Source organism: Pan paniscus, chromosome 9 (genome assembly GCF_029289425.2).
Source record: "Pan paniscus chromosome 9, NHGRI_mPanPan1-v2.0_pri, whole genome shotgun sequence".
Classification (NCBI taxonomy): Eukaryota; Metazoa; Chordata; class Mammalia; order Primates; family Hominidae; genus Pan; species Pan paniscus.
The window spans coordinates 91,995,539-92,017,956 of NC_073258.2; the positions used below are offsets into that span (position 1 = coordinate 91,995,539).

At 34.1% G+C, this 22,418-nt stretch overlaps 1 long non-coding RNA gene and 1 pseudogene across 1 annotated transcript in view; one reads left to right on the forward strand and one right to left on the reverse strand.

Moving 5' to 3' along the window:
- LOC100982848 (oxysterol-binding protein-related protein 9-like) overlaps positions 1-14,294 on the reverse strand; it is a 38,486-nt pseudogene extending 24,192 nt beyond the window's left edge.
- A 4,973-nt stretch (positions 14,295-19,267) lies between these two features.
- Positions 19,268-22,418, forward strand: part of LOC130540606 (uncharacterized) — a 71,280-nt gene continuing 68,129 nt past the window's right edge. Inside the window, exon 1 of the long non-coding RNA XR_008954602.2 lies at positions 19,268-19,564. This is a non-coding gene — a long non-coding RNA (uncharacterized LOC130540606). The remainder of the gene's footprint in view (positions 19,565-22,418) is intronic.

Sequence of the window (22,418 nt, forward strand, 5' to 3'; positions counted from 1 at the left end):
GCCATGCAGGTAAAAAAAATATTTTCCAATACTGGTAATAAGGTTTGGGGTAATCATAAAGTTACTAAGGCAACAGAAATATATTAAAAAATTATGTTAGGCCAGGCACCATGGCTCACACCTGTAATCCCAGCATTTTGGGAGGCCGAGGTGGGCGGATCATGAGGTCAGGAGATCAAGACCATCCTGGCCAACACAGTGAAACCCTGTCTCTATTAAAAATACAAAAAAATTAGCTGGGCGTGGTGGCAGACACCTGTAGTCCCAGCTACTCGGGAGGCTAAGGCAGGAGAATCGCTTGAACCCAGGAGGCAGAGGTTGCAGTGAGCCAAGATCGCGCCACTGCACTCCAGCCTGGGCTACAGAGCTCCTGTCTCAGGAAAAAAAAAAAAAAAAAAAAAAAGAACAGGAATTATGTCAATTATGTATAAATATATTTGACAACTTTGATGAAATAAAGACAGTTCTTGAGCGGAACAACTACCAAAAGTCACTGCAATAGAAATAGATAACCAGAAGGATCTTACATCAAGTGATATAAATACATTCATACAAACCTTTTATCAAAGTAATCTACAGGTTCACATATCTTCACTGTTTTTCCAAACACGTAAGAAAGAAAAAATAGCAATGCTATCCAAAATCTTCTAAAATTCAAAAGAAGACAATGTCCTACCTAATTTATTGAAGTCATCATTACCCTTTTACCAATAATAGGCTAACATACTAGAAGTAAAAAAAAAAAAAGCTAAAAGCCAGTATTCCTAATAAATATACCTGTTAGAGTTTTCAACTATTACTAGAAAATCTAATTTAGCAATATATAAAATATTTAAAATAACATGATCAAATAAATTTTATTCTGGCAATACAACACTGGTTCAGCATTTAAAATAAATTACACTTGAAGAAATGTTACTCATAGAGAGACTGAAGAATAAAAACAATATAATCAACTAAATACAGTAAAATGATTTGGCTAAATTCAACATCCATTCTTAATAAATCTCTAATTAGATTATAGATAACTAAATAATAAATAAAATAGATTACAGATAAATAAATCTCTAAATAGATTAGGAAAGAAAGGAACTTCTTCAACCTAATAAAAGGTGTACAAAAAAGACCTAGAGACAGTATTGTACTTAGTGGTGAAAGGTTAAATGTTTTTCCCCAACGACTAAAGACAAGGAAAATATATCTAGCCTTATTATTCATATTCATATTCAACATCATAATAAGTATTGTAGCCAATATAATAAAGCAAGAAAAAATATCAAGATTGAAAAGGAAGAAATAAAGCCAGGGAATATTAAAAAAACACAGCTGAAATCAATAAGTGAATTAAGAAAGACGATAAAAGATCTATATAAATATTCAATAATATCTCAATATATTATTAATAGTTTAAAATTAAAATTAAAAAATAATTTAAAATAAAAATAAAAACATATTGCAAAAATGCAATACGTATGGAACTATTACAAAAATCTGTATTGAGAAAGCAACAAAACATTGACAAATACTTTTTTTAAATAAAGATATACACCATGTTCATACATTTGAAAATTCATACTTGTTAAGATGCGACTACCTCTAACTTCCTGAACTGATTTATAGACACAATGTAATCCCAATCAATATCACACCAGGATTCTTTTTTTTTTTTTAAGAAATTGACAAGCTGGTTCTAAATTTAGGAAAAGTAACAGAAAGCAGAAGAGCAAAATCGGAAGAATCAAACTACTTAATTTCAAGACTTTTTATAAAGCTACAATATTCAGTACATTATGTTATGGGCGAATGCATACATATAAACCAACAGAAGAGAAGAGAGTCCAGACGTAGACCCAGACATACATGGTCCATTAATTTTCAACAAGATTCAAAGGTAATTTAATGATAAACAGATAGTCTTTTTGAAAAATTGTGCTAGACAATGGGACTCATATATGCTAAAAAATGAACTTGGTTCTTGTGGTAGGCAGAATTTTGACCCTTTCTCTTTACCCCCTGGTGTTATGCCTATAAATATTTTCCATTACATGGCAAAAGGAAATTAATTTTGCAAATGAAATTAAGTTCGCTTTTCAATTGACCTTAAAATATGAAAATTACTGTAGATTATCCAGATGGGAACAATGTAATCCTTAAAAGTGGAAGAAGCAGCCAGGATATTTCAACAGAAACATGCTACGATAGAAGAGAAGGTAGAAACAATGGAAGTGTCAAACAAAGAAAAAAAGGAAAGAAACAGAGAAGGAAAGAGGGAAGGAAGGAATGAAGGAAGGAAGGAAGGAAGGAAAGAAGGAAAGATGGACAGAAGGAAGGACGGAAAAGAAATAAAGAAAGAAAGAAATCTAACAAAGCATGAGATGAGAGAGGAAAGAAAGCATATATTTATGCCTAGCACCACCAGATCCCAACGTCAGGTTACTGTTATCTCTTAAATATATTTGAATCTTGACTACTAAAATTAAGTAATATATCATTCAGTTCTAATATGTGTATAATGCATTATGTAATTGTAATAATTTTGTATTTTAGATGAAAATTAACATCTGCATCATACAATGAAAAATATATGCATTTAAAATAGTTATCTATTCTAAGATAATTATAGATAATGTAAATTAAATTTTTTAAAAATTTATTTTACATTTTGAGTAATAAATGTATTATTAATTATTCTAGTCATTTTCTTTCAGCAGTTATTACCAGTGTTATCAGACCATCTATTTGTTCTCATATCTTGTTCTCCATGTATTCACCTACATAATATTTAACATAGATGGATCTCTATTGAATATATTAAAATCTCTTATGTTCATATGATTAGATTTTTTTAATCTTTCTGTAAATTACTAATGTACAGGCATACCTCAGAGATATTGCGAGCTCAGTTTCAGACCACTGCAACAAAACACATATCACAATAGTGGGTCACACCATTTTTTTGATTTATCAGTGCTTATAAAATTATGTTTATATCTTACTGCAGTGTATTTATTGTGCAATACCATTGTGTCTAAAAATGCATGTACCTTAATTTAAAACTACTTTATTATTAAAAATGCTAACTATCATCTGAGCCTTCAGCTAGATGTAGTCTTTTCACTGGTGGAAGGTCTTGCCTTGATGTTGATGGCTGCTGACTGATCAGAGTAGCGGTTGTTAAAGATTGGGGTGGCTGTTGCAATTTCTAAAGACAATGAAGTTTATTGCATTGGTTGACTTTTTCTTTCGTGAAAGATTTATCTGTAGCATGCAATGCTGATTGGTGCCATTTTACCCACAATGTAACTTCTTTCAAAATTGGAGTTAGTTCTCTTAAATCATGCTGCTGCTTTATCACTAAGTTTATCTAATATTCTAAATTTTTAGATTTCATTCCAACAATATTTATAGCACCTTACACAGAAGTAGGTTCCAACTCATAAAACCACTGCCTTTGCCTATTTATAAGAATCAACTCATTTGCATTATTATGAGATTAAAGCAATTCCATAACATTTTCAGACTCCATTTGTAGTTCTCTTGCTATTTCTACCATATCTTCAGTTACTTCCACCACTGAAATCTTGAACTGTTCAAAGTCACCCAGGAAGGTTGGATCAGTTTCTTCCAAACTACTGCTAGTTCAATATTTTAACATTCTCACATGAATCATGAATATTCTTAATGGCATCTAAAAGAGTAAATCCTTTCAAAATGGTTCTCAGTTTACTTTGATTAGATCCATTAGGGGAATCACTGTCTGTGGCAGCTATAGCCTTATGAGATGTATTTCTGAAATAAGAGTTGAAAACCATAATTACTGCTTGATCCATGGATTACAGAATGGATATTGTGTTAAAAGGCATGAAAACAACATTAATTTTCTTATATATCTCCATCAGAGCTCTTGAGTAACCAGGCACATTGTCAATAAGCAATAATATTTTGAAAGAAAACTTTTTATAGAATAGATCTCAACAGTAGATTTAAAATATTCAGTAAACCATGCTATAAACAGATTTGTTGTTTCCAGTCTTCGTTGTTCTATTTGTAGAGCACCGACAGAGTAAATTTTGAATAACTCTTCAGGGCCTTAAGATTGTTGAGATAATAAATGAGCATTGGTTTTAACTTAACACCACCAGCTTCATTACCCCTACAAGAGAGTCAGCCTGTCCTTTCAAGCTCTGAAGCTAGGCATAGAATTTATGAAAGTCCTAGATGGTATCTTTTCCTAATATAATGCTGTTTCATCTACATTTAAAATCTGTTGTTTAGTGTAGCCATCTTTGTCAATTATCTTAGCTAAATCTTCTGGATAACTTGCTACATCTTCTAGATTAGCACTTGCTGCTTCACCTTACATTTTTATATTATGAAGATGGCTTCTTTCCTTAAACTTCATGAATCAATCTCTGCTAGCTTCAAACTTTCCTTCTGGGCTTCCTCACCTTTCTCAGTCTTCATAGAACTGAAGAGAATTAGGGCCTTTTTCTGAATGACATTGCTTTTAGACAGCTTCCCCATCATTCTGTATGGCATATTTCCAGAAAATTCCAACAGCACAACATGTCAGGGGCTTTATTGTCATCCAGGAAGCCAAAGCCCTGCTGTTTTCTGCAAGGAATGAATCTCATTGCAAATGGGAGGATGACCTTTTCCTTGCAGGTTTTACCATAGCACTAGAGGTTGCTTGTTATGTTTGACTGTCTCTGTATTTTTTAACATTCACTTTACTTCTTACTAGTTAATCCTCATTACTCCAATGTCTTTTATACTTCACAATCTTTATATTAAATATTCCCTTTTCAAGTTACTATGCAGTTTTTGTCTTGTCTCTGGGTTGGACCCTGACTGGTATTCTCCTATAAACTATTACAAAGTATCATAGTATGAATGTAACATAGCTTAATTATTCCTTCATTAATGGACATTCAGGTTGTCTCCAATTTTTAATGATAAACAATGTCTATTTATGATTTCGGGGACCATGTGCAATTATTTCTAGAGGATAGATATCTAAAAGTAGACACACCATTGTAAATCATGTGCTATATAAATCAGCTATGGCTGCTGGAGACTAAAGTCTGACCTTTATTTTTCTCTTGCCCAAATTCCTAACTAAAGGGCCTGTGGAGTCACACCCTGCAAACTATAACATCTCATTAGATGGATTTTTATTAACCTTGTATAATGTGGTTTATTTTCTAAATGGACTCTGGTATAGCATCACATGAGAGAGAACAGGTCCTGAAGGAAATGAAAATATTTTAGCCCAAAATATATACCTTTTACATATTTTGAAATTGCTGCCACAGGGCCAACAGATTGAAATGTCATAGCAAAGCCCTGTTTTGTAGGGGATATTTGCATCTGCAGAGAATCACCATTAATGCAGCCAAGCCTTCTCTTTCTATGCCTTTCCTGGATATAGGAGAGATTAACTGAGACACCTGATAAAGGAGAGATTAACAGACACCTTAAAGTCTGAAAAGACACATTTACCATCTATACTCTCTGAGGGCTGCTATTTATGAGACTTCATAGACATAACAAGAACCTTGGCCTTCACGACCCCTTTATCTTAACTCAGGCATTCCTTTCTACTGACATTAAGTCTCTAAACAATAGCTTTACTCTCTCAATCAACTGTCAACTAAAGAATCCCTAAAACCCACCTATGATTTGTAAGAACCCCTACCAGTTCCCCCACATTTGGAGAAATCCTGCCTTTTCCACCATAACCAATGTATAGCTTCCACATATTGATTTATTGATTGCATTAGTCTGTTCTCACGCTGCTAATACAGATGTACGCAAAATTGAGTAATTTATAAAGGGAAGATGTTTAATTGACTTCACATGGCTGGGGAGGCCTCATAATTGTGGCAGAAAGAAAGGAGGAACAGAGTCACATCTTACGTGGTGGCAGGAAAGAGAGCTTGTGAAGGGGAACTCCCATTTATAAAACCATCAGATCTCATGAGACTTATTCACTACCACGAGGACAGTATGGGGAAACAGCCCCCCATTATTCAATTATCTCCACCTGGCCTCACCCTGGACACATGGGGATTAAAGAAATTCAAAGAGAGATTTCGGTGGGGACACAACCAAACTATATCATTGATATATGATTTTACTTGAAATTCCTATATCCCTGAAATGTATAATACCAAACTGTAACACAACCACATCAGGCACACTTTCTCAGGACCTTTTGAGATTGTCACCCTGGGCCAGTCACTCATATTGGCTCAGAATAAACCTCTTTAAATATATTTTGGCAGAATTTGTTTTTTCTATCATCAATGCCATAACAACATACCACAAACTGGGTGGCTTGAACAACAAAAACATATGGTCTCACAATTCGGGAGATTAGAAGCCTGCAATCAAAGTATTGGCAGGTCTAGTGTCATCTGAGCTCTCCTTGGTTCGTAGACAGCTACCATCATACAAAGTCCTCACATAGTCTCTGTCTGTATGGTCTCTCTTTCTCTCTGTATATTCTAATCTCCTTTCTTTTAACAACACCAATCATATTGCAGTAGGGCCCACCCTAAGTGCCTCATTCCAGTATAATTACTTCTTTAAAGATCTTGTCTCCAAATATAGTCACATTTTGAGGAACCAGGGGTTAGGGCTTTAACGTGAAATTTGACCAATGCAATTCAGTTGATAACATGCTTTTCTTAAAAAAAAATTGTGATATAATTCCAAACTGCATGGTCAACAAGAGCCAATTTATGTACTCATTAAAAGAGTCCAGTTGGTAATTTTCTCACATTTTGACCAATACTGCATATTTCCAGCCCTTCAATTTTCTGACTCTTTTTTCATGTGGATTGTTGTAATTCTCAGCCAGGAACAGCTAAGTGAATTCAATATGTCTCATTCATTTTTTCCCCCACATTTTTACTATTATCTTTCCTGAGTCCAACTGTAATCTAGGGTAAGATATTATGTCTTTATTTCAGGGCTTTATGACTTTCTTGAAAAGTGTATCTATTAGCAATTGTTCAAAATTCATTTTAGGTTCAATATATATCATCTATATTACTGAGCAATGTTTACTTCCCTTTAAAATACACTGAAAGGTATTTCCTTCTATTCATTTACTTCTAATAAAGAGTTTCTCATATAAGTTATAAAACATCCCAGCTCTACTCTTCATAGTTGTGTTTAAGCAGCCTCCTGTGTGTTCTGCCTGTGATTCAGGTTTTACATTCTTTCTTTTTTGTGAGCCACGTATTGATTCAAGCTAAATAAATACTGCATTGTGAAGGCATATACACATTCAGATTTCTTGTATAAGACTATTACAAATCTTTCCTGGTTGCAACTTTGTAACTTTATTTTTTTATATTATGAGGACCACAAAATGTACATACCTTCATGTGATCTAAAAAATAAATCTTTGGTCTTCTCAAAGAAAAACACCTTCACAGACTCTGTATGACATTATTTTCAGACCTCTCAATAATTTATTTTACTTTGGGATATATCATATTTATACAATCCTCAATGAATTTTTGAAGACCAGTTTCTTGCTGTCATGGTCACTGACCTGGTTTATTTCTTAATTTCTTCATTTCTCAATTAGATTTTTATAACGACTTTATTTCACAATTTCCAATATTATACCCATACTCATTTTCCTCTATTTGATATTTTGCCAAATTTGTCTTTAAAAGAGGTGTGACCATTTTATGTGCCTGCATTTAAAATTATTAAGCTCCACCCAGACCCTAAGTCCTGATGGAATATAAGTTCATCCCAACTGGTACCAAATATTTTCTCCAAGTTCACCTTGAAATATCACTCCTTCCCTTATCTCTAGTACCATAAGATGAGTTTATGGCTTCCATAATACAATATGACTTTTGAAATGATACATTTATTTATTTAAAAAACACCACTTACAGAAAGTAATTTTCTAAGAAATTTATATTCATTCTTCCAGACCCTGATCAAATATTACCTTACTTCATAAACTCAAGGAAACTTAAGTCCTGCCTCTTCTGTGTTTCCACAGTGTCCTCTTTCTCTATTTATAATATTTGTTGCATATCTCAGTTGTATGTGTATATATATACACATATATGTATATATAGATATATACATGCGTATATACACATATATACATCTATATACATAGATGTATATATGCGTATATATACATATATATACACGCATCTATATATAGACCTATATATACATATAGGTGTATATACGCATATATACATCTATATACATATATGTATACACACATATACACATATACACACGTATACATCTATATACATATATACACACATATATACATACATGTATATACACACATATATTTATATATACATGTATATATGTATATATACATACATATATTTATATATACATGTATATATGTATATATACATACATATATTTATATATACATGTATATATGTATATATACATACATATATTTATATATACATGTATATATGTATATATACATACATATATTTATATATACATGTATGTATGTATATATACATACATATATTTATATATACATGTATGTATGTATATATAGCCACATATACCTTTTTTAAATTTATCATATATTTTTCCAAGTCAAAGACCATGATGTATTTCCAGTGCTGGTCACAGAGTAAGTACTCAGTGAGTGCTGAATGGATGAATAATACGGTCCAACTAATATTAAATATACCAAACTTCTCTCAAATATGTAATGAAGTCTTAGAGAATATTTGCCTTTTAACTTATATTATAGGTTTCCTACTATTCTGATATAATAAGGCTGTCTCCTGATTTTCTGTAGGTCTTTGTGAGCATATTCTCTTTACCAGTAATTAAATAAAAGCATAAAACCCCTCTATCCTCGTAGAACAACACTTACCATTCCTCAATTTGTAATGCAGTGGAAAAAAATTATAAAAGATTTTTAGGAAATAACTTCTTGAGTTCAACTTGATGTTTTTCCTAATAATGCAACTATTTCTATAGATAGCTACATCGTGGTATTTAAGAGAAACACATTACATATAAGATTTTAAAAACATCTAAGTCAATGGCAGAGCATAAAAAATTAAAATTTGTTTTTAAAACCTACATATATCTTGGGAAAAATACATTTGCAATTTTTGTGAAATATTGGAAAAAATATAAAATTTTGCAAAATAAATTTGTGAAAGTGTACAACACATAAAGATATAACATCTCATTGAGTTTACAAACAACAAAAATGTCGATTTATCATTGGCAATTGAGCAAATCGTTTAGTTATGCTATGAATGCATGGTTTCAATCCTCATCCTGCTAAAAAATGAACGTATAAATTCAGGAATTTATTACATGTGACTAACTTTCTTACTTCAGAGTACTTTTTTCTTTTTGCTGACACAGTCCTATTTTTAGCCACAAAATTGAAATTTTGTAAAACTGGAATTTGATTAGTTCTGTTTGACAGTTAATTAGGTGGGCAAATACAGTATATAAGATTAACCATTTGCAAAAGAACAAAGTTATGAAAATTAGATACATCTTTCTGAACAGTAGAAACCTAAGTGAATTGAAAGGAGCCATAGACATTTATGATTCATTTTAAGGTAGTGGTTTCCAAACTTTGTGTTCCATGAACTACTTATAGACTTTTCTTTAGGATCAGTTGAAAGATAAATTTAAGAGTCTTACAAATTGAGATACAAATAATCACCTTTATTATTGATAACACTGATAGTACTGGAAAATGTGACTTTGATGTTTTGCCTAAGTTGACTTGACAACACTTTATCCATAAGATAGACTTACTCATTCAACTAGATGGAGTACAAATCACAAGTTTCCCCTTTAAGAAATGGTACCTTTGAAGTCACAGCAAAAGGAAATTGTGTGCAATTCCAAACAGAAATGAAGTGGCATGCCCAGTTCCTTCTTTCAAACCCAAAAAGATGTCTCTCCTTCCTAACTGGAGTAGAGAAAGTGAAGAGGTTGAGAGATCACAGAGATGTTGCTCTAGGGAAGTTCTATCCACACAGAAGCCAGATAACTAAAGGCCACACTAACCTTTATTTTTTTTGTGTTTCTAAACATACTGAGAAGACCACAACAATCTACTATTCATATCACTTCATGATTATTGGAGAAGGAATCCTAGCATCTGTTTCCTGAGTTGCCTTCTAAGACCTTCCCAGGTTCTGCAGATCCCCCTTTTGCTACACTTGGCCATGTACCCTATGCTAGCATCTGCCATTCACATCTGAGTCTCCCTCCTTCCCCCACCTACCTCAAGTCACCTGGATATCTCCAGGGGTGCAGAGTGTAGTCTAATCCAGAAGGTTTCAAACAATCTGTGATGAAGCATGTGGGTTTTTTTAAATTCTATTTTGTACCTGATTAATTTTGTGAAATGCAATGGAAATGAATGACCAGAAAAATGACAATACTCAAATATCACATCAATTTCAAAATACTAGTTTCTAAACATTTATTTTCAATTTCTGCCATTCACTGCTTGTGTTTCAGTACTGATTATGTGACCTTATTTTAACAAGCACTGGCCTAAGCCATGCATCTTTACCCAGCATTTGGCTAAGTTGCTCACCTTCCAGCATCTGCAATAATGGCACAATATTTATTTCTATAGCAGCCCTACAGCAGTTATGATACTCGACACTCAGAATGTCTTCCACGATTAGAACATAAAGAAGCAAAGGAGTTGACCAAATGTAGGGGGTTTTGTTTCTCATTCTTTCTCTCTGATTTGACTCTTGCTCAAATATTTCTAATCTTTCTAGCAGATTATGACTTTTTTAAAGGACTTTGAATATTTTCTATTCCACATCTAGATAGATGATGTGCTAACCCTATTGCTCTGAAGTTTCTTCATATCAAATTATATTTTAAAAAGGATTCTACAAAAAGCATTCTATATTTGAGTGCCTAATGGTATATCCATTATTGTAGCATCATATACAATAATTTCTCCACCCTACAAACACTCTGCACTCTGCCTGTTAATTCCTCCTTCCTTCCTAGCTTCTGTCAACCACTGTTGGTTTTACAGTGGTTACGTAGCTGGAAACATATAGTTTGCAACCCTTAAGATGGGCTTCTTTCACTCAGTAATATGCACTTAAGTTTCTTCCATGACATTTCATGGCTTGATCGCTCATTTATTTAGCACTGAAAAATATTTCATTGTCTAGATGTATCACCGTTTATTTATCCATTCATCTATAGATGGACATCTAGATTACTTCTAAGTTTTGGAAATTATGAATAAAGCTACTATTAACATCCATATGCAGTTTTGTTTGTTTTTTGTGTGTGTGCACATTAGTTTTTAAATACTTTGGGTTGATATTAAAAGGTACAATTGCTGGGTCATATGGTAAGAGCATGTTTAGTTTTACAAGAAACTGCAAAATTGTCTTCCAAAGTGTCTGTAGCATTCTGAGTTTGAGTTGCTCCACATTCTTGCCAGCATTTTATATTGTCAGTGTTTTGGATTTCTGTCATTCTAATAGGAGTATAGTGGTATGTCATTGCTATCTTAATTTGCATTTCTCTAATGATATAGCATATGGGCCTTTTTTTCATTTGCTATTCTGTATCTTCTTTGATGAGGTGTCTGTTAAAGCATTTATTTACTTTTTTTATTTTTTTGAGACGGAGTCTCACTCTGTTGCCCGGGCTGGAGTGCAGTGGCTCAATCTCAGCTCACTGCAACCTCCACCTCCTTGGTTCTAGTGATTCTCCTGCTTTAGCCTCCCGGATAGCTGGGATTACAGGTGTCCACCACCACACCCGGCTAATTTTTTCTTGTATTTTTAGTAGAGATGGAGTTTCATCATGTTGGTCAGGCTGGTCTCAAACTCCTGATGTCATGATCCACCCACCTCGGCCTCCCAAAGTGCTGGGACTACAGGTGTGAGCCACTGCATCCAGCCATATCTCATGTTTAAATTGTGTCATTTGTTCTCTTATTAAGTTTTAAGTGCTCTACGTATAGTTTGGATATCAGTCATTATCAGATATGACTGTGGCTTGTCATTTCATTCTCTTGATAATGTCTTCTGCAAAAAATATAAGTTTAATAAAGTCCAGTTTATCAAACTTTTAAAATTCATTGTGCCTTTAGTGTTATATTTAAAAAGTCATCACCAAACTCAAGATCATCTAAATTTTCTTCTATATCACTTTCTAGTAATTTCATATTTGTGTGTTTTACACTGAAGTCTATGATTCCTTTTATATTAATTTTGATCAGGTATATAAGGTCAATGTCTAGATTATTTTTTTCTTTGCATGTACTGTCCAGTTGGTCCAGCACCACATATTGCAATGACTATGTCTTAGTTGAATTTCCTTTGCTTCTTTGCCAAATAGTTGACTACAGTTAGGTGTCTCATTTCTACTTTCTCCACTGTTTCATTTATCTGTTTGTCTATTCTTTTACCAGTTTTACCCTAATTTGATCACATATATTTACAATAATTCTTGAAGTCAGATAACGTCAGTCCACAAACCTTGTCTTCTTTTAATTATTAATTAGTATGAGATGTCGGTTTCCAGATTTTCATTTTCCACTGTGTGTTTTTAGATACAAAATGAGTTTCTACAGATATAGTTGGATCTTGTTTTTCAAAAATACATTCTGCCAATATATTTTTTTAAATGTGGAATTTAATCTATTTATATTTAAATAGTTACTGACAGGGAAATATTTCACTTTGCTATTTTTAATTGGGTTTTGTTTGTCTTATAGCATTTTTGTCTTTCATTTTTGCTTTTATTGAATTTCTTTGTGTTTAGTTGATTTATTGTATGGACATATTTGGATTCATTTCTCTTTTCCTCTTCTATGTATTCTACAAATATTCCTTTGCCTTTGCCATGAGGATTGTATTAGTTCATTCTCTTATTGTTATGAAGAAATACCTGAGAATGGGTAATTTATAAAGAGGTTTAATTAGTTCACAGTTCTTCAGGCTGTACAGGAAGCATGACTATACAGGAAACTTTCAGTCATAATGGAAAGATAAGCAGGCAGATCTTAGATGTCTAGAGCAGAAGGAATAGAGTAAAGGGGGAGGTGCTATACACTTTTAAACAATGAGATCTTGTGAGAACTCACTCACTATCATGAGAGTAGCTAGGAGAAAAACTGCACCCATGATCTAATTACCTCCGACCCGGCCCCTCATCCAACATTGGGGATTATAATTCTGTATGAGATTTGGGCAAGGACAAAAATCCAAACCATATCATTCCTCCCTCCCCAGCCCCTACCTAATATCACATCCTTCTCATTTTGCAAAATACATTCACCCCTTCTCAACACTCCCCCAAGTCTTAAATCATTTCAGCATTCACTTAAAATCCCACAGTCTAAATTCTCATCTGAGACAAGCAAGTCCTTTCTGCCTATGAGCCTGTAAAATCAAAAACAAATTAGTTTACTTCCAATATACAATGGGAGCACAGGTGTTAGGTAAATAGGCCTGTTCCACAGAGGAGAAATCATCCAAAAGAGAGGGGATGTAGTCCCTATGCAATTTTGAAACACAGCAGGGTAGTCATAAATATTAAACTTCCAAAAGTATCTCCTTTGACTCCGTAGCACACATCCAGGCAACACTGATACAAGGAGTGGGCTCCCAAGGCCTTTGGCAGATTCACTCCTGTGGCTCTGCGGAGTACAGCCCTTGTAGCTGCTTTCACAGGCTAGTGTTGAGTGCCTGTGGCTTTTCTAGTAACGCAGTGCAAGTTGTCAGTGGATATACCATTCTGGGGTCTGGAGGATAGTGGCTTTCTTCTCATACCTCCAGTAGGCGCCCCAGAGGGGACTGTGTGTGGGGACTCCAACCCCATATTTCTCCTCTATTCTGCCCTAGTACAGGTTTTCCATGAGGGCTCCACTCCTGCAGCAGACTTCTACCTGGACATTCAGGCTTTTCTATACATGCTCTGAATCTAGGTGGAGGATCCAAAGCCTCAACTTTCACCCTCTGCACACCTGCAGACTTAACACCACAGGGAGGACGCCAAGGCTTACAGCCTGAGCCCTCTGGAGCAATGACCTGAGACATATCTGGAACTCTTTTAGCCACAGCAAGAGCTGGAGCCACTAGGATGCAAGGAGCAGTGTCCCTGGGTTTCACAGGGCAGCAGCAGAGACCTGGGCCCTGCCCATGAAACCATTCTTCCCTCCATAGGCCTCTGGGTCTGTCATGGGATGGGCTGCCACAAGGCACTCTAAAATGTCTTCGAGAAATTTCCCCCATCATATTAGCTATTAACTTTCAGCTCCTCTTTACTTATGCAAATTTCTGCAGCAGGCTTGAATTCTTCCCAAAAAATGGGTTTTTCTTCTCTACCACATGGTCAGGGTGCAGATTTTCCAAACTTTATGTTCTGCTTCCCTTTTAAATACAAGTTCCATTTTCAGATCATTTCTTTGCTCATGCATATAAGCATATGTTGTTAGAAGCAGCCAGGTCAACAATTGAACAATTTGCTGCATGGAAATTTCTTCCACCAGATACCCTCAACCATCACTGTGAAATTCAGTGTTCCCAATAAATTCCTCATATCCATCTGAAACCTCATCAGTCTGAATGAAAAACTGTTAAAAGCAGCAAGAGAAAAATGACTCATTACAAAGAAAAGCCCACAAAAAGATTAACAGTAACTTCTAGCTGAAAGCCTGCAAGTCAAAAGGGAGTAGAATTATATATTTAAAGTTCTTAAGCAAAATAAAACAAAACAAACAACAAAAATCCCTTGTAAATTAAGAATTTTAAGACACAGAGAACTAATCAAAAATCACAAAAACAAGTTAGAACACTGTAAATTAGGTTCACTTTGCTCTGTAAGGCTTATGAAAGGAATTTAAGGACCAACCCAGTGCTTTTAATCCACTCCATGACACATAAGGAGGGAGGGAGGTATGAATGAGCAAAATGCCAGGTGATTTCCCACCATTCAGAGTGTGACCCTTTCTTGATTGGATTTTCACTTGGCCACTGAAATCACTGATTGATTTCCAGAACTTCTAAAAAGTTATATTAGCCAGTCTGTAATTGTTTCTTGTTTCTTTGAAGAAAAGAAGAGCTTAGAGGTTTCTAGTTGGCCATCTTTTTAATACCTGTATCCACAATGTCTAGCACCATAAGAAACATATACCAAGTAATTGTTACATGAAATGTAAGGAAGTTACAAACATTTAGTATCAGGACTAGAGTAACTGATCTATTGAGTATTTTCTTCCCAGTAGATTGCCATATCGGCCAAGGTCCATAATGAAAACTTACCTAACATGAGTTTTGATTTTATTAAGAATACAACTCAAGTGGTGATAAATGATTGCTACTGACATCTTCCTTAAAATTTCCAAGGACTGGAGTGTTCAGAAAAGATACTTGTTTTCTTTTGAAAGATAACTAACTATATTTTAACAGCAAATGTTTTGGTAATCTAGCTGGAAATTTAGATTTTATTACCAAATGGAAAGGTGTATGTGTTACCCCTTTCCATAAAACAAAGCAATAAGGGTAGCTGCCTATTTCTCTTATTGGTAAATTTGTTCAAGGAAACTGGAGACAACCAGCTGTAGAGATTCATCTGCATCATAAATACAAACGAAAGTCTCAGGATAAGCAAGGGGTTCTCCTTCTGCTTCTGCCCTCTCAGATTAAGCTAGTATGTTGTCACGAGTGTAATCAGTGATGCCGTTTACTACTTATAACAAAAAAATCTGTGGCCACTAATGGAAAGTGTTCTTTAATTTGCCATGATTAACTTTAGAAAATTAATCTTAAAATAGGAAGATATAACTGTGAATTAAAAGAATGTTGTTTATGGATGATTACTTCTTGCAAGCTAAAAATCTTCATATTTCTCCTCAAAGCTTGTAGTTCAATGCTAGTTTTTATCCTGGGAGAATGGAAACAACAGGAGCAATTATATAACTGTCTGGATCAATACAAATAGTCAACACCATATAATTCATTCAAAAATAAACAGAATTTTTAAGCCAATTGCTCCTCAAATACAATGAGATTTTCATGTACCATTATCTATGAGTTTACAATGATAAATAATATATAATTATGTATATATATATATATAGTTGGTGAAAAAGTAATTGTGATTTTTGCCATTAAAAGTACTATATGTTATATGTATATGTATATTATATAGTATAAATGTAATATGATATATGGTCATACATAGGTGTATGTGTGTGCATACGTGTGTGTGTGTGTGTATGGCAGAATAAATAGGGGTAATATTTAAAATATTTCACAAGTTCACTGGATATATACCAATTAAAACAAAAACTGATAATAGCACAGAAGAAGGATTATACAGGACCCCTGCTCACTAACTCTTTCTCCTTACAATGATGAATTATTCTGGGGAATGTTGAGGAGGAAGCAGGGAAGCACATAAGGGGCTTGAAGGCAGTTTAAATATCAAGACATTTCAATATTTAAAAAATAAACACAGCCAAACTGAATATTGACTAAACGTCTCCACATAATCATTTCCATTAACATTACTGCACAAATGCTAAAAATATTGTATGTATTGATACAGAGTAATATGCCATATGTTTTAAACAACTTGCTAAGTTGGCAACTAGGCCTTTCGATTTGTATGTTAGAGATAGAAAAACTAAGTCTCAGAGAGTTAAGACTATTTGCATTTTAAAGCATGATCACAGTTGTAGGAAGTAGCCTTTTGTACATGCTTTGTGGGAAAGTCTATTAGCCATTACTAAGGTTTGGTTAATTCAGCCAAACTTCAAAGATAGCTTAATTTTGTAAAATTACCATTGCTTTAAGAATCAGAAAATCTTGATGTTAGTATTTTCCTGTTACACCTTATCTGTTTACTGTGATTAAATATTTTGACCACTTTGAAACTCAGCTTTGGCATTTACCAGAACAATTGTATTAGATTTTATCACAAGGGTTTCTCATTATTTGCAAAGTAATCTTCCCAAAGACAGGGGAAAACCAAAGCTTTATCTCTTTGTTTACAAAAGGCTACTAAGGAGAGTAACACCTCTCCCAAACCCCTGGCAGTTAAAATATATGGTCAATTAGATATTCCCTCTAAAATTTTAAATTTGAGAATTTGACACAAAGACATAGGGTTCTACAGAGGATTATTTCTAATGACATCTAGGGCACATTGAAAATCTAGTGACATGGTGATCTGACCCCAGGTTCAGCACCATTGCACCAAATGCTATGTAGAAATCTGTAGATAGTGCTATGTTAGTATTCTAAGGTGAATATTCATATGACAATACTGGGGTCCCCTTAGTCTCTGCCTAAACCAATTCATCAACCGTCTAATTCATTCCAAGAGGTACCTGATAATATTTCATACAACTACTTTCTGTTTAAGTTATAAAAAGAAACTCTTTAAGCTGCCAAGAATTCGCTCAGTAGACCAGAAATAATGACTAAAAGACATCAGTGTCAGTACCAGAAGAACCAAATTTCAGGAAAATGATCAAGTCTGAGATTGGTTATTTGGAAGAAAGCTGCGGAAGTTGAGCTAGCTCTAAGTGAGTCATCTCTGTGTGTGCAATGGCAGAAGAGTAAAATGATCAATCGTGGACACCAGAAATAAGTGCTCGGTGAAGTGAAAACTTCAGAAGAAAATAATTCTTAAAGGGCATGAGAAAAATAAGCGCTGTGGCGGTAGTCGGTGAGAGGTGAGTGGTATCTATTTTTAGTGGTATCTAGACAGTTTAGAAGGAATAACACACATATTCTTAAATGCACAGTACATTAAAATTAAAGTGTAGGGAGTTTCAATGATTGTACTAACACATTGTTATATCCTATAGTGACATAGTTAAGAAAACTGAAAACTGAATGCAAAGTTTAACCCTGCACATGAACAACTTAAAATTGTAATCCTCTTCCAAGATATTTACTATGTGAAAGAAGACCATTTTTTTTAAAGCCCATTCATACTTCTCTTCATTGGACACAGACATATACCTACAGTAGAATTCCAGTAAGTCTTAGAGTCTGATTATACAGTAAACCCTGGAGATAATGATTTACACAACAAAATAGAGAATTTTTTATTTGCATGTGGTAAAATCTGGAGATTATACATAAGAAATGACTTCCATTATTTTATACCAATAAAGTAAATCAATTCAGATTTGCTGAAACTTTTGATATGCAGGCACATTAAACAATTCAGATGTTGATGGCAGAGCTTGAAAGGGTGAGCAGTTTTCAGTTGTTTATTCCTTGGTAGATGGGCTGAAATCTGACTCAATGTTAACCTGTGCTACATAATTTTGGATGTGCAAAGTTGCTTCATAAAATGTCTAGTAAGAAATTAATTTAATATGTATTTATTAAATGCCTACTCTGTGACTGGCACTCTTTAGGTGCTGGCAAAACTGCAGTGAACAGAGCACTTATCTCTGCTCTCATGGAACTTAGATTTTTTTAGGTAGAGGACAAAAACAGACTCAAGTGAAAACATATTGAGCAGTGATAATTGTGACAAATGAACACTGGAAAAGGGCTTAAGGAGTTCTGGAAGGTTGTATTATTACTTACATTTTAAATATTAGGAAATTAAGAAATCAAGTTCCTGAAAGTAGGTGTGTTGCCTAAAACTGCATATAAGGCCAATGCCAAAAAAAAAATCATGTATAAATTATAGGTTCTCAGTTTCCTAAGCAAACTATTTGTCATTCTGTATCTGGCTGCCTTACAGGTTATCATTTATTTTATAAAATCTAATTAACCAGAACATTTTAATGTACAAACACACATACACACACACACACACACAAACATACGCCAACACACTACATACATAAACATATTACTAAAGCAAGGTCTGTTTATTAACACACATATCCAGTAGGTAGCTATCCTGACTGTAGCTCATGGTATTATAACCATATATTCACTTATAATACCACCAACACAACTAACTGAAAATATTTTCATATAATGGAAGTTATCAGCCATCCTGAAAATGTAGGTCTTTCTTGAAAAGTTAATATTGTGAAAGCTTCTCTATTGGAAGTGAAAACACATGCATTCCAATCTCCATGCTGATACTTTAGTTAAAAAGCTGATTAATTCAAGTTTTCACAAATGGCTATGTAATTACCTACTGTACAAAGGAGTGACCTCATGATCATCCCTTGATTTATCCTATATTCCATGGAATTTTAAACTTAAATTATAAATTCTAAATTAATAGACATGAGAATGTTTCTTCTGGAAGATGTGATTCTAAAAGAAAAAGAAGGAAATATTTTATATGTCTAACTTTTAACCAGGAATTGTGGGAGGTTTTCAACCTTTAAGAAACTGTTTAAGAAGTTTTCTTTATGATCAAAATATGTTTATTCTCTCAATTTCTGAACCAATAATTGGCTTGTCATTTTAAAGCCTTAATAAAGTTATTGTGGCAAAATATTTTCTTGAAAAATAATGCATCTAATTTTCGACTTCCTGTGGCCCTACTACTATCCTTGCTTCCCATAACAAAGGTACGAATGATATAGAACGTTCTGCTCTTTATCTTTTGGGGCCTATATAAAATTGGCAAATGCATGAGAGAAGCAGCTGCAAAGGTGATGAGGGATTTGGGCTGCACAGCATGGTTCCTCTGTGGCAGATGGAATGTGTCCTCTTCTGCCTGACCCATCACTATCAGTTTAACAATAAGGCAACATCATAACAGTTATTAGAGTGATTGTCAGTTTCAACTCAGTTGCACTTGGCTTACAGGGTGACAGGTAACAACCATATAAAGCAAGTAGAAACTCAGCATTTATTTCTAAAGGTTTAGGCTGAAATCAGCACTTTCAATCACTTATGCAAGTTGAACCTTTGCCTCAGCTGACTAGTTGTTGAGTCTATTCTAACATAAATAACATAGAAATCTTAGTGTTCTCTTCAAAAATGTTAAGATTCAGAATACAAGTCCAGAATAGCCATGACCATACCTGGTAAAGGAAAGCTGTTTTATTAAATTGTTTCCAGATTTCAAGTTACCAAAGAACCCTTGTATTAGTGAAAAACAAAAGAGAATCTATATTTAAGGAAGAGATTTTAGATTCATGCACTTACTTAGAAATGCATCTAACACTACTGTGTATATTCTATATGTTTGTTATTAATTCTTTATTCATTTGGGGAGGTTGAATTGAAGGTATCATCATAAATCAAAGTAATTAGTAATTACAATATTGTTTCTAATTCAGTCATGTGTCCCTTACAGTGGGGATACATTCTGAGTAATGCATTGTTAGGTGATTTTGTCATTGTGTGAACATCACAGAATGTGGTCACACAAACCTAGATGGGATAGCCTACTACACACATATGCTATATGGTATATGGCCCTTAGGCTATAAACCCTATAAACCTGTACAGCACATTACTGTACTGAATACTGTAGGAAATTGGGACACAATAATACTTGTACATTTAAATATATCTAAACATAGAAAATGCATGGTTAAGTAATGATATAAAAGATTTGAACAGTGATATACTGGTATAGGACATTTACCATGAATGCAGCTTGCAGGACTGGAAGTGACACTGGATGAGTCACTGAGTGAGTATTGAATGAATGCGAAGCCCTAGGACATTACAGTATTGTAGAATTTAGAAACATTGTACACTGAACCTACACTAAATATACTTAAAACATTTTTATTTCTTCAATGATAAATTAACCTTAGCTTCATAAACTAAGGTTTACGAACTCCTTCATAAACTTTTATATTTGTTTGACTCTTTTATAATACTTTTTATGTACAGCTCTCCAAAAAAATATTTTCTTTCTTTTATTCTTAACATATAAGCTTTTTTCTTTTTAATATTTTTATCTTCTCTTTTACTTTTTAAACTTCTTTGTTAAAAACTAAGGCACACACACACACTGGCCTAGGCCTACAACTGGTCAGGGTCATCAATATCGCTATCTTCCACCTCCACATCTTGCCTCACTGGAAGGTCTTCAGGGGCAATAACACACATGGAATTGTTTTCTCCTATGATAACAGTGTCTTCTTCTGGAATATCCCCTGAAGAACCCACCTAAGTCTATTTTGCACTTGACTTTTTTTTATAAGTAGAAGGAGTACACTCTAATATAACAACACAAACATAGTATAGTAAATATATAAACCAGTAACAGTCATTTATTATCATTATCATGTATTACGTAGTCTACATAATTGTATGTGCCATACTTCATACAACTAGCAGCACAGTTGGTTTATTTATATCAGTATCACTGCAGGCATGTGAGTAAGGCCTTGTGCTATGATGCTACAACAGCTATGATGTCACTAGGTGACAGGAATTTTCAGCTCTTATATTATTATAAGACTGCTGTTGTATGGTCTTGACTGAAATATCCTTATGTGGTGCATAACTGTATATAGTGCATATTAAAAAATTCACAATATACCCATTATTTATTGAAGAAATACTAACATTTCAGTAATAAATTAGGAATGGAGGTCAAATTCTTCCAAAGAGGTCAGACACGTTCTGGGTATTTCATCTGAAGATATAGTTTTGACCCAGGACTCCTACTCTTGGTCAGGAAGACAAAAATGGCCTCTCGATTTTGACTCAGGCATCTATCACTGTGATTCTGTTGTTCTGTCCTCCTCCCCTAAAATGCAGTTAACTCTGGATGCGGGCTGTGACAATGGGAATTGGTCAAGAGTTTAGCTCATTAGATGTAGAGAGGCCCATTGCCTGGGAGTACAAAGAAGAGTCAGATGACCAGGTCTCCTAAGATATGGAAAATATTCATCGACCTCAGGACAAAATCTGTCTCTCTCTATTATGGCCTAAAAGGTGCAAGTGAGGACACAGTTTTTATAGGGCTGGACCCAACCCTCTTTACTCTTTGTGACTAACCTAAAACAGGACATAACTGACCCCTAATAATCTCTCTGTACTTAACATTGCCCTCATACCTGCCACCAAGACCACAAGAGTTAGTGATTTCTCAGCAAACACTTTGGGCATTCAGGAATTTCTTTTCATATTTCTATCCTGTAGCCACTTCCCATTAAGTCAGCCTGAAACTGAGAGGGAACAGAGAAAACTCACCTATGTCTGCAATGCCTGTTGTATCCCATTGTCTCACTTTATTTTTATTTTCAAGTTCCAACACGGATGGGTCATTATTTTAAGATGGAGTCAGAGGAAAATATTTGAACTTAGGTCATAACTCAATTTAGCAGATTGGTTTAAAATCAGAAATAGCTTTCACCAGCTAAAAAAATATGTTCAAAGTATTTCCGTACCTCAAAACAATTCCTCTTTAAGAATAAATTAATGGGAATATTTCATTTAAATACTTTGTGGTTA